Below are 12,794 nucleotides of genomic sequence, written 5' to 3'. Positions count from 1 at the left end.
TGCGTTCCTCAGTGCACAATTCGCACATTCATAGATTTATGCATATACATATATACGGATACATACATATGCATACGTATATTTTATGCTTTGGCATGCACAAACACAATAACAAATTTAATGGTATGTGTGTGTGTGTGCGCGCTTGTGCATGTTTAACGACCTGTCCGCAAATGTAGGGCAATAGGATGGGTCAGTGCAGATGCGTTCGCTGCCAAACGTTTGCGATGGCAATCTATTAAAATTGGTTCAAATCGCATGGCAGGCGCAAAGAGTGCGCCGTAAGAAACTGAAGCAGTTGAAGACAAAATCGCTGAAATTCACTTTCAAACGCAGTGCATAGCAAAATAAAAATGGAACAATTTCGGCCGACGTCAACTTAAAGTTTGAAGGAGCAAGCTGGCGAGCAAGCCTCGCAGATACAAGTGCACTTACATAAATATATATTTATTTATATACATACATTCATATATAAGTATATATGTATATGAGCATACATATATGCTAACCATTGCGCGCGTGAAGAAGTCACATGTCAAAAATGAGCTTGGTTTGTATTCTTTGAAGTTTTCTATGTATGTATGTACTTATATATGCAAGTGTGTTCCATTTATATTTACATATGCATGTATTGGGTTGTGCTTCTAAATTTGTCGCTGATAGCTTAATAATAAATCGTCGAGATTTCATCCGTCAAACCAACAAGTGTAGATTTAAACTTTTTCGTTTTGTTTTCTTAGGATGGGTGGATATTAAAAACTATGTATTATGTCCTAGTCTTATAGAATCCTTGTAGAAGTTAAACAATAAGTAGTTAGTTAGTCGTGCCGGGCTCTGCAGAGGTAACTTCTAAAGCAGCTGTACTTGGATCAGATGAAAATTCCGGACAATTACTTTATTAGTAATAAGAAGCAAGCATCAAAAACCAGAATGTGGAACTTTAATCCGCTAAACTTAACCTACTCCTAACTCAATACGCTTCCTCGGCACCATCTGATTAAATATTACCTTTAGAGAGTGATAAAACATATAAGTCTCCTCAATCTTGCGGACTGCTGGACGCCATGCATAACTTCGCACCATGTTCTGTAATGTGTGTATAGGGATGACCTGTCTACGAAATTTTTGCATTTGCGCGCTATTTGCACCATGTGGAAAACTTAATGCAACGGCGAGTAGAGGAATATTCTTGTATGCAGTATGGCGCATTTTGTTTGTTTTTTATGCTTTCACCCAACAAACATATTCTTAAGTTCCTTACTTCCTTCCTTTACTACCCAACGGGTTATAGATTTGAGTAGTTTCACTACTTTGATTGTATACATCGAATTTTATAGTAGTGGAAAATTAGGAGATTTAGAAAATATCCCAGAACACTTGAATTCACCATATTTTTTTTTTAATAAAATAGCATCTGATTTCTATCTGATTTTCTAGAACTCGATCGGCCTCCTTATTTCTACCACGTCCATCTATTTTTCACTTGCACTAAAATTCAATTTCACCTATTGGAAGTATGTGAGAACTCTAGCAAATCGGAGATGCTATAAACAAAATATTTACCAAAAATTTGGCATACGAGCCAGCCAATTTGCACTCCTGAAAATGTACAAGAATATGTAGATGCATGCATATTTATAGAACCATTACTGTTTGATTCGCCTATTTACTTGTATATTGTTCAGTACTTTTTTATAAATTATATGCAGCAAAATATACCCGTACATATTTTCTATCGTCAAGACTAAATACATCTATGTGTACCCGATGTCATCTAATTATGTTTTCGTTAAATCTATAACTTTTTCAACATATGATCCATATTCCCTATATACATACCTACATATACCATATATAATACATATACCATAGCCAAATTTACTTACATATATGTATATGTAGCTGTTATGCTTCCGCCACCACAGCTTATCGTTCACACATGTACATACACATGCACGTATGAATGTTTATATGCTTATGCGTTCCACCAGCCTTAAAAGCGCACTTTGCAAACAGCTGTTCCAAAAGGCTTTACAGCTTGCTTACTCTTGCGACGGCCAATGAAGAGAGCCATGTAATGAAAGAGCATAGAGACATTTTAAATGAGAATAGTAAGCACTTTACTAATACCAGCACACACGTGCGCTCCGCAAGCTCTCAGCCAACGCGGCAGCATGCTGCTCCACCACCAACAACACCAACACAACTGCTCAAGCAGCGGCCTACCAACGTATGATCGGCGAAAGCAAAGAGGCAAACATAGCGGCACAGAGACACACATACCCACTCAACGCACGCGAAACAGGCGAAACTAGCAGCAGGCGTACTGTTGTGCCGCTGCTCTGGGCTGTGTAGTCATTTATAAATATTGCCTTTGCTACGTATTTCGGCTGCACAAGCTCTTTCATGTAAATGTATGTATATGCGCGCACTTATGGGTGTATATTTGTAGTTGTTTGTCTGTCGGTGTGCGGCCCACCACGTCACCGCATAGCGCAAAGTTGGCAGCGCTATCCCGGTATGCCCGTTGATACTCGCGCTTTTCCCGATTGCTGCCGTCGCCAACGTCTGCGTCGCACCACCACTCGTGCACAGTTACTGCTCACATGTATGTATGAGTGTGTGTGTGTGTGTGTGTTGATGGCATATGCTTATGTAGCTTTGGTACCGTTCGTTTGCTCAGCAACTACAGCATTGGCTACCGCCTACCGCCAGCACGCCGGCCCGCGCTCGCTCTGACAACCAAACTATCCAGAGCATTGCGTAGCCAAACGAATTTCGGTGAGTATGTGTGGCTGTGTGTGTGGGTTTGTAGCTCTTCCCGGTTGCTACTTTGGCCGCTTTGGCTCTTCTTTTGCTGCGCTTTTCTTGGCAGCGCAGCCAACACTAGTTGTTGTAAATTAGTTACGTATGTACCGTACATAATTTGTATGTATGTTTGTGTTTGTATGTTACGGCGCTGCGCAGTTGCCGCTACTGCGACTGCCACAACAGTGGCAGCGACTTCAATCGACGCTCTGTTGTTGGTGGGTCTTTTGCTCGTTGGCGCTTGTTGTTGTAAAGTCCGCGCGCGCGGCAATGTGGAGCGTTGACGATGATGGAATACAACGAACTCGATAACATTTTGAGGCAGTCTTTGGCTACACTTCGCATTGAACGTATCGCGAATATGTTGCGTTGCCTCGCGTTGCGTACAACATCAACAACATCATAATCATCAAATTCTCCAATTGATGTACTCCATTCGATATTTCGACTATAAAAATATATTTACAATAATTTTCGTTACAATTTCATGTACATGGATACTCTAGGTATTGCAAGCAAAGAAAACAAGAATAAAAAATTCACAAAAAATTATTTAATTGCATAGATTTTAATATGAAAGTAAATAAAAGTGCAAAGTGTTGTGTTTTCAAGTGACGCTCGGACAGTGTGTGTCCTGTGTGCAACTGCAACTAATAATGCTTATTGCTCTTATACACTTCTATTACGGCATATAATTTATAAAAAAAATCGCCCACGGATTTCGTTACGGATACGCGTTGAACGCCACACACATTAAAGTAACTCTGTGCGCTAACGCGGATTCGTTTTGCAATTGAAAACTTACAATATCTGTAAATTGTCTTAAAGCGGCAATCGAACGGTTAGTTGAACGCCTACGGTCGGTCGTTTGGTCGGTCAGTCGGTCGCAGGGTCGTTGGACGGTCGTTGGCTTACAGACGTTGCTCGTCGTTGGTGCCTGCATCCTTGCGTCTACAGCGTCACCCCAACTCTCTCACCCCCTCCCCCTCCTCAGATCCCGCGCTGTTTATGCCGCACACCGCTTGCGCAATGCGCCACCTTACCGGCTGGTGCATTTAGGCCGGTCGCTCGATGCAGGAGCCTGCAAAGCAGCACTTGCTGTCAGCCAAGCGCCCAGCCGCTCACCGCAACCCAACCAGCGACCAGCTGCCCGGCTTTCCTGCTGCATCGCGCCTGCAAACAACGCGCACGAAGTCGCCGTCGTTTTTGTCGTAGTCGTAGTCGTGTCGGCACACATCGTTCGCAACGCACCAACACACAGATGCACACGTCAATACACACAAACGCGCGCGCGCACACAAACACTCGTGCAATGCATTCGGACTGCATAAGCTGCATTGCAGAAGTTAGCGGCAGCAGCAGTAGCAACGACAACAACGCAACGTTAGAATAGAAACAGAAACGCTGCAATACGGCGCTGCAGTGGCGGAAGTGACGTAATTTCCGAAACAGGAAGCAGCAACATAGCGCTACAGTGAGCGAGTGAACGAGCGCACGAACAAACGCACAGACAATTTCAATGGCCAACAACAGCAGTGTCGTGCTGCTGCTGCTGGCGAACGTTCAGCAACTAAAAACTAGGAGGAGGCGGAAAACTGTGAATAGCAAAAATTGAAGAAAAAATGTGCAGATTTTTTAAAAATATGAGTTCAAAACGAAAATGAAAAAATTTGCAAAGAAAAATATGAAAAATAATCGTAAATCAAGTAAATAGCAACGCGTCTGCGTCTCCAAAACAAAAAAAAAAAAAAAAATAGTAATAATAATTCTGTGCATAAAATATGATTTTTGATAAAAATGAAAGGCATATCAATAAAAACCTATATATTTCTTCTTCTGCGAAAATATTGAAATAAGCAAACACCCATTTAAACCAACATATTTACATGTGTGCCGAAAACGAAACGAAAACAAAACAGCATGAAAAGTGCAGTGCATATCTCAGTGCAAAATTGTGTGAATTTAATCATTAAGAAAACAATTGAAAAGCCAGCCAGATATTTCGATCCAATGAAGCGCCGCAAAGCCGCTAATGAAGCGCGCTAGTCGAGTACGTTGCATGGCGATGGATATGCGTTTGAGTATTACAGCTGTGTGGTGGTAGTAGTTGGGCGTTGAACGGAGCAAGCCTACACATACATCATAAACACACACATAAGTACATATGTGTATGTGTGGCTAGAAAAAAGTTATATAAATAAAAAAGCGAAGCAAAATAAATTTCCCGGGGAGTGAATTATGAAAGAGGTGCCTACTTACCCCCAACCTTCCCACACCCCAGTGCTACCCCTCGTACATGCAAATCGTAATCCAAATTGTCGCAAAAATACAAACGCGAAGCGAAGGCGAGATTTTCTGGAAAAGACAAAATTTTATTAACTAAAACCAATTGTTTGGCGAAATAGTAAAATTTGAAACAATTTCGACAGCTAACTGTTTATTGAAAAGAAGTAAAAAACTAGTATTTCTTTTCGGACACAAAATTGTAGTTTTAGCCGAAATTTTTTTGAGTTGCAAAATCTATTGTTTGTGGAAAAAATCAGCAAACTGCTTTGGAAAATATGAAATAATAAGCACACTTGTTTAGAATTCTTTTTCGAAATTATCTCTTTGCAATATTGATATACGATTGCATATGTAATTTTTTTGAGTTTGTTTAAGATGCTGTTGAATTGTCTGATGGCTGCGTTGTTTCTTAAATTTGTGCCTATATACATGCACACACATACCGTCATTTAAAATGCCAAATATCGTAAAATCAATTTTCATAAGTTGATAGGCGAACGATAGAGTAGATATCACTCATATTGAAAGAAATATTTTGGTTACCTATTTTTTATGTCTGAAGTTGAACATTTTGGCTACATATGTATGTACATGTACTACATGATATAGTAATGTAATATGATTTTGCTAACATAAATTTCCCTAATAATCAAGTTTTATATCAATTTTCAAAATGCCCTCCATATGTTATTTTGAAAGTAAAATATTTTATACCTCATCTGCTATTTCTTCAATTATTTAAATATAAATTGTTCGTTATAAGGGGTTTAGAGATTTTTTCGTTGTGTCCTATCCAAAAAACTTCTTTTATTCTACCATGGTTATAATGCTAGTGAAACTGATCCTCAAACTGATATAACAGAGATGAATATTAAAAGCCCTCGAAACATTTTAAATTTTAATTGTTTGCAAAATTAAATTTTTTTCATTTGAAAAAATGACGAAAACTTAAAAAATTAAATTAGTTGGTTGAAAAGAGAGGCGCAGGTCATCATTAAAAAATCGTCTTGGTATGAAATTTTCGAAAAAAAAAAAATCGATTTTTTGTTGCATTACCGGATAGTATACACTGTAGTAAACACTCTCTCAAATTTTGGAATCGAAATTCAAATTATACCGATCGCTACAGCCTTTCTTGTAGAAAAGTACAGAACGCTACAACTTCAATCTTAAACGGGTTTTTCTCAGAATAATGTATTTCAAAACGGTTTCCATTCTCAAAGGAAGACATCTAGTTAAGATCTATTTTAACCCCGAATTCTAGGTAGGTAGGCTATTCCAAATCTCAGCTAAACTTTATAAAAATAATGCGGTTAAAAGTAGCAATGCTTTTAGATATTCTCAATACTGACTTTTTTTGGTCAATACCTTTAATTTTTCCAAGCATTGCCAATTTCCTTCTAATGTGAATAGCTCAATCTTTAGAAAGTCACTATACATTGTCCTAACATAAAAACATTTCGAAACATGACCTCTGCAAATGCCTACAAATTCCCATACATAAATACATGTAAACATAATGATACCAGTATATACATATGTACATAAAGAAATTAAATCCACAATAGACATGAAACCCAAATTTGCTGCAATGTATTTGTATATACATATATATAAAATACATGCATATGTATATACTCGTATGCCAAAATGCATGCAGCAGCTATCATCCCCTCATTTGCTAGTATGTAACTATTTGGCCTACATTTGCAATGAATTCCTGAACAATTAAAAGCGCATCTTTACTCTGCACCAACACGCAGCCAGACGCATGTACAGATGTACATTGGTGTATGTTTGCAATATATGCTCATGTGTGTTTGTGTATGAACATTGCAACGCTTTGTGCTGCAGCAAAGCAGCCAAGCAAGGAAATAGGCAAGCGAACTGAACTAGCCAATATGCGAAGAAACTTGCATAGGACAAATTATTCCCTGCAGCTTTCAATGATTGAGTGCACACACTCACGCATGCACATACATACATATATACATGCTTTCTTTTCGAGCAAAGTCTTTAAAAAGCAAAAAAATATGAAAAAAAACCGAAAAAGCAAAAAAGCAAACAATAAAAAGAACAACCACCAACGGCAGCAGATTACAATGCAACGAAGCAAACTATTAAAAGCGCTCCCCCAGCATGTTGTTGTTGTCTCTATTTTATTTTTATAGGCTTTTGGCATTTTGTGGGTACTAGTATGGGCGTGTGCGTGTACGAGTATACATACATATGTACGTGTATTTTGTCAGCAAACATAACTAATTGTAAGCGCTGATAGCAAGCGAACCCAACCGCACAGCAATCAGTTCCACGCCAAAAATGACAACAGCGTCGCTGTCCAATTTTAAAAAAGTCAAAAGTTTGGTAAACGTCTACGAGGACCAACAGACAGACTAAACACTACACAAAGGCGATAAATATGCACTCAATTTGGAGAAACTATATGGTGTGAGCGTATAAATTGCGGCTAACGGTATATTAGGATATTATGGGTTGGTACTAGTCCAATAGTTTAGCTTCTACCGAAGAATTTGAACGTAATTGTTTACGTTTTACCATTTTGTAACCCAAAAACTTTTTAACTCCTAGACTAGCCGCTTGAAATGCAGCTTCTTACCGTGATACAGTTTCAAGCCTTTTAATTTCAGAGTTTAAGTTACAGACAATTTTTGAGACTTGAGACGATTTTGCTATTCTGTGCGACAGTCTCAAAATCTGTCACATTTCATTATTCAGAGATGTTTTTACACTTGAATGAAAATAAATATGTCGTTAACAAATATTAAATTTTCTGTCACATAGTCAAAAAACATAATTATCAATAAAAATATAAATATATGTTCACTTTGTTTCATAATATTTACGAAATTTATGTAAACTTTATTTATTTTTAACCTTTTCGTGTTTGAGTTGCTTACAAAATATAAAAAAACGACAATCGATTAATATCTATGATGATCTCTATTCAGTACATTCAAAGTGGCAGACAAGAGTTCTTTTTAGTTTTGTGACCTGCTGCTAGCTATCCGGTCTCAAATGTGGGGAAATATTTTTGGACTAACGCTAGAGACTGTTTAATGAATAGTAACTAGTCACAAATTGAGACTTTACCTCAAAATGTCTCAAATAGAGACTAGATACTGGTCACAGAATCCCGCTATTAGTCTTATATCTTTAGATCGAATTATAGAGTTCTTATACCCTAAATAATTATATACAGGAGCCAGTCTCTCAGTTTTTGAGTTATCGTTCTGACATTTGGTACACATATTGTTTAGCTCCAGAAATTGTTCATTTGTCGGAATCGCCTATATCGGATTACTATAGCATACATATGTATGTATATTTAACTGCACTACAAACTGATCGAATAGAATCAAGTCTTTGTATGGAAAACTTTTTTATTTGATGAGATATCTTCACGAATTTCTACATGGATTATTATACAAAGCAATGGTATAATTTCTAAAGAAATTGTTTGATCAGACCACTATAGCATATAGGTGCCATATAAACTAGCTTTCAAAAAATTAAGTTTTTAACCTAGCACACATTTGAAAAATACATAACAATTAAAGTAAAAACTCTACTGCTTGCCAAAAAATTATACAAACCTTTAATTTTTTGACTCAATGGCTTATATTTAATTTTGAACTAGCGTGTCTATAAAAAATTCCATCATTTTCAATAGAAGGGCTGAGCAAATACACTCTAATTCATACACCGCATCAAAGCTATCCCCAAACTCATTTCATGCTTACACCGCCGCTCTTTCTGTGTGTTTCGTACTGTTAGTAGAACAAAAGCTGTGTAGCCTACCCAGCAGGCAGAATAAGAAACACTTTAGTGTAAGCAAACACACCCACAAACACATGTACATGTGGCGTGTGTTGGTGTGTGCGCTCATAGAATAAGCATTTTTTCACAAAGCACAAGAAGAACAAGAGAAAGAAATGGAGAAATGAAATGTTTGTTGTTGTAATAGTAACAGTATACGAGTACCGTACGAACAAACATACCTCTTCTAGCATAGGTCATTGGTCTTTTTCGGCGTCAACGACACGACGGCTAGCCAAGCAACTAGCGAAGCAACCTAGTGTTCTGTACGATGCTGTCGTCGTCGCCGGCGTCGCTAACGGTGTAGTAGTTGTAGTCATCGTCGTCGTCGTCATCATCATCATATAGCCATTTTCTGACGTCTCCGTCACAGTTATTTGTGTTGACTACAAACGCGAACAGCAGCAAACTTAGCACAGAGCGGTGCGAAGTGTGTGGTGACGGAGAGTGTCATGCTGAGCGAGCTTGTGAGCGAGTCGCTAGGAGGTAGTGGATATGAAAACTGTGAATTGGAATTCGGTGAATGTGTGAATGGTTTGTGGGGTGTTAATGGGGTAGTTGGGTGAGCTGATCGCGGTGCTAGTGCCAACGCCGGGTTTGAGTCGGTTGATTGTGGGCGAATGTTTGCGATTGTTTGCTCACTCCTAGACTGACTGGATGTCTGCCTTGGTTGCATTAACAGCATTGTTCTGACTATTCGCTAACTATCGCCATGCTTATCTGTATTCTGATAAACTATATGTGTATGTATGTATGTACATATACAACGCTCAGTTATTAGAAATCAAAATCGGAAGCCATGCAAATGTTTGCTGATATGAGAAGTGTGGGAAAATTATAGAATTATATTGCAATAGAGTACAATTGTTGTTGTTTATAGACTTTATCTGTATTGCTAAATTATTTACCATGAGACATTTTGGGTATTTACCTTGAGGTTAGATTCGCTTATGGAGGTTAAATCAATGGCTTGCGACCAATAGAAGATTGAAAAACCCATAGTCATCATTAAGTGTTAAGTCTCTGGATAGAAATCTTGATCAACAGCGAGAATTATAAATTTGTCAGTTAAGTTTCGAACAAAACCCTGGTAGAAAAAATTTTTCTAGAAAATATGATAGTCAAAACGAGGGCAAAAAAATTATCTCGCCCACTTTTCGGATATGTTCTCAAATGCTCTCGGTTTGTAAAGAATTTATTTAATTTTGATACTAAATCAGTAATAATGAGTTTACCACAAAGTTTCTAATACCCAAAAAACAACCATCGGAGACCCTATAAAACTGTATAGATGCGAAGCAGTCCCTCAAAAATGCAATCTAAAATTTCCCTAATGCTCTTTTCTCGCCTAGAGGTTGCTCATTTGTCGAAACCGCAGATATTGGATCACTATAGCCTATAGCTGTCATACAAACTGAACGATCTGAAGCAAAATCTTGTATGGATAGCTATTTCATTTTTGAAAAGATATTATCTCGAAATTTGCCACAGGCAATGCTACACTCTCCAAAGAAATTGTTCAAATCGGACAGGTATATCAGTAAGTGGCATTGAAACTGACTGAACCAAATCAAAAAAAGGACCATTTTATACCCTTTTATGCTTTGCAAAATGTATGTACGTTTGTATGCATCTAAATTATTTACCACAAATTCTGGTGACAATGAGCTATTAATATTTGACTTTGCACCGCCAAATCAGCGCCTAATTGAATCTGCGTGTGCGGCCCAAAACAACCGTATCCAGCTTCTGTCCGCAAAATTTCCACCAAATTGCATACATTTGTACAATACAGAGTTGACATATGTATGTAACGAGGCATGTCGCATGCAATTTACCGGTGAATATCACTGTGATTGCCGTGGGGCCTGCAGTTGGCTGCGCTTTTTTTCACTTATTTGGGATTTGCCGTTAGGCGTTTTTGGGACTTGTAGGCCGCCTGCTTGCTGCTGCAGACTGCCGCTGTTGGCGGTTGCATGTGTATAAATAATTTCATTATATTTTTTATGCTGTTTGCCAGTTTTAAGCCTATCTTCTGCGCACACAAACGTACAGAGGCATACTTACACATACATATATGTGTGCATACATACATGCATATGCACTTTGGTGCATAGTTATATTTTTATATTCCACATTATAATCATTCCATTTGCAGTTAGTCGCGCAACGTAGTCAATTTCTCCGACAATTGCTGTTGGCACAATTTCCGAGCAGCGCTGCTGGCAGCAATTAGCAGCGCAGTCGACTGCACTGTTAGCTTCGTTCGTGTCGCGTTAATGTAATGTTATGATTCGTTAGGTCGATTGTTGTTATTACTGTTACTTCTGCTTCTGTTAGTGATGATGTTCTAGCGGCGCGCTGTTGTAACTGTAACATGCTGACGATGGCGTTGCGCATACACACACATATATATATATACGCATATGTATGTATATGTATGGTATTTGCAGACATTTAAAGAAATAACTGTATAGCGCTGCTTCTATGATTATTCAGTTCAGTTGGCTGCCCCAGAGTCGCTTGAATTGCTGTGCGCCATTCGGCGTTCGCTGGCGGCTTAAATCATGGTGACGTATTCCACCCATTCCACGGCACTCCAGCTCCAGCTGGTGGTAGCGTGCCAATCGCACTTACCAACAAGTATGCGCATACATACTTATGTATGTATGAACATATTTTTCTGTTATATACTTACATACATAGATATGTTTGTGTATATGTAAAGTGCTTGTTAGACAACAGTGTAAACATGTTTATATTCGGTTAGATACCGGTATTCTGGCCGCCTTTGGATACCTCACTTACATATTCGAAACATTTAGTATATACTGTACGTTCATACATACATTCATACATATGTATCTATACTTGCGCTATATACATATATTTTTACATATGTACATACATTTAACTACGTACAAATATACATACATACATATATATAAAAAAATATGTATGAAACTCAATATCTAGTATGTAGATAAGTATGTTTTTTTGTATGTTTGTATTTGTGCATTTCTTTTTATGCCTGTATCTGTGCTTATGCCCGCGTTTGGCCTGTTGTTTTGCTCTTCTGTTCGCTGTCACCAACGCCGAATGGAGCTTTAGGTCATAGAACTTTTGGGCTCCTGCAGTTGTGCCATGTGCATTGTTGGTGTTTTTCTTTTCTTTTTCTCTGTATATTTCCATTCGCGTTGTATGTATTGTATTTATATATATTTATGTGTGTGTGTTGGCTTCCTCGTTTTTTTACCGTTGCCGCTGCTGTGTTGTTTGTGCTTTTTGTTGCTGTATGTTGCAGAGATTCCACATTCACACACTGCATGCATATCAAGCTATTTTTGTTGGGTCAGCAGTGATTCATTGAATTAAATTATTTTGTATACATTTGTATGTGTATATGTGTGTGTCTACTTACAGCACTTTTTAATATTTAATGAAATATCTTTAAATATCTAGGAAATAGCGCTCTTAAATTACCGAAAGCTATCAACACCTCTGTGCTAAATGAAGATGGAAATACGCGGATGCATTTGACTTTTGCTTATTATTTTAATTATGAGCTGTGACTTAAATTTATTGTATTTTGAGAGTCAGTATATTAAGAAGTTGGGGTCTCAGAAATATGCATACATATTTACTTAAAAAGGAACTTGCAGCTTTTTACAAAGATTATTGGATTATAACCCACTCCGTTACTGTCTAAAAATTTCATTAAGTGACTCACATAGTTCCGGTTTATAGATTCAGAAACTCGCCTTTATGCGGCCAGTAATCAAAGTTCTAGAATTCCTTATAAAAATAAATTTTGCGTGTTCAAAAAATAATTAAATAAAAATTAAAAAAAAATTATAACATTA

The 12,794-nt window shown here is 37.8% G+C and overlaps 2 protein-coding genes across 2 annotated transcripts in view; both read left to right on the top strand.

Moving 5' to 3' along the window:
• Window positions 1–12,794, top strand: part of LOC108975688 — a 76,409-nt gene that overhangs the window by 14,257 nt on the left and 49,358 nt on the right. The gene's annotated exons all lie outside the window — the stretch shown is intronic.
• LOC108975697 (probable serine/threonine-protein kinase dyrk1) overlaps window positions 3,147–12,794 on the top strand; it is a 13,769-nt gene continuing 4,121 nt past the window's right edge. The window contains exons 1-2 of the mRNA XM_018944397.1: window positions 3,147–3,314; window positions 4,516–5,055. The gene's annotated coding sequence lies outside the window, so the exon portion shown is untranslated. The remainder of the gene's footprint in view (window positions 3,315–4,515; window positions 5,056–12,794) is intronic.

This window comes from Bactrocera latifrons, unplaced genomic scaffold (genome assembly GCF_001853355.1).
Source record: "Bactrocera latifrons isolate USDA-ARS-PBARC rearing strain unplaced genomic scaffold, ASM185335v1 scaffold_114, whole genome shotgun sequence".
Taxonomy (NCBI): Eukaryota; Metazoa; Arthropoda; class Insecta; order Diptera; family Tephritidae; genus Bactrocera; species Bactrocera latifrons.
Note: the sequence above shows the minus strand (reverse complement) of the source record. Positions and strands in the feature narration are given on the sequence as shown.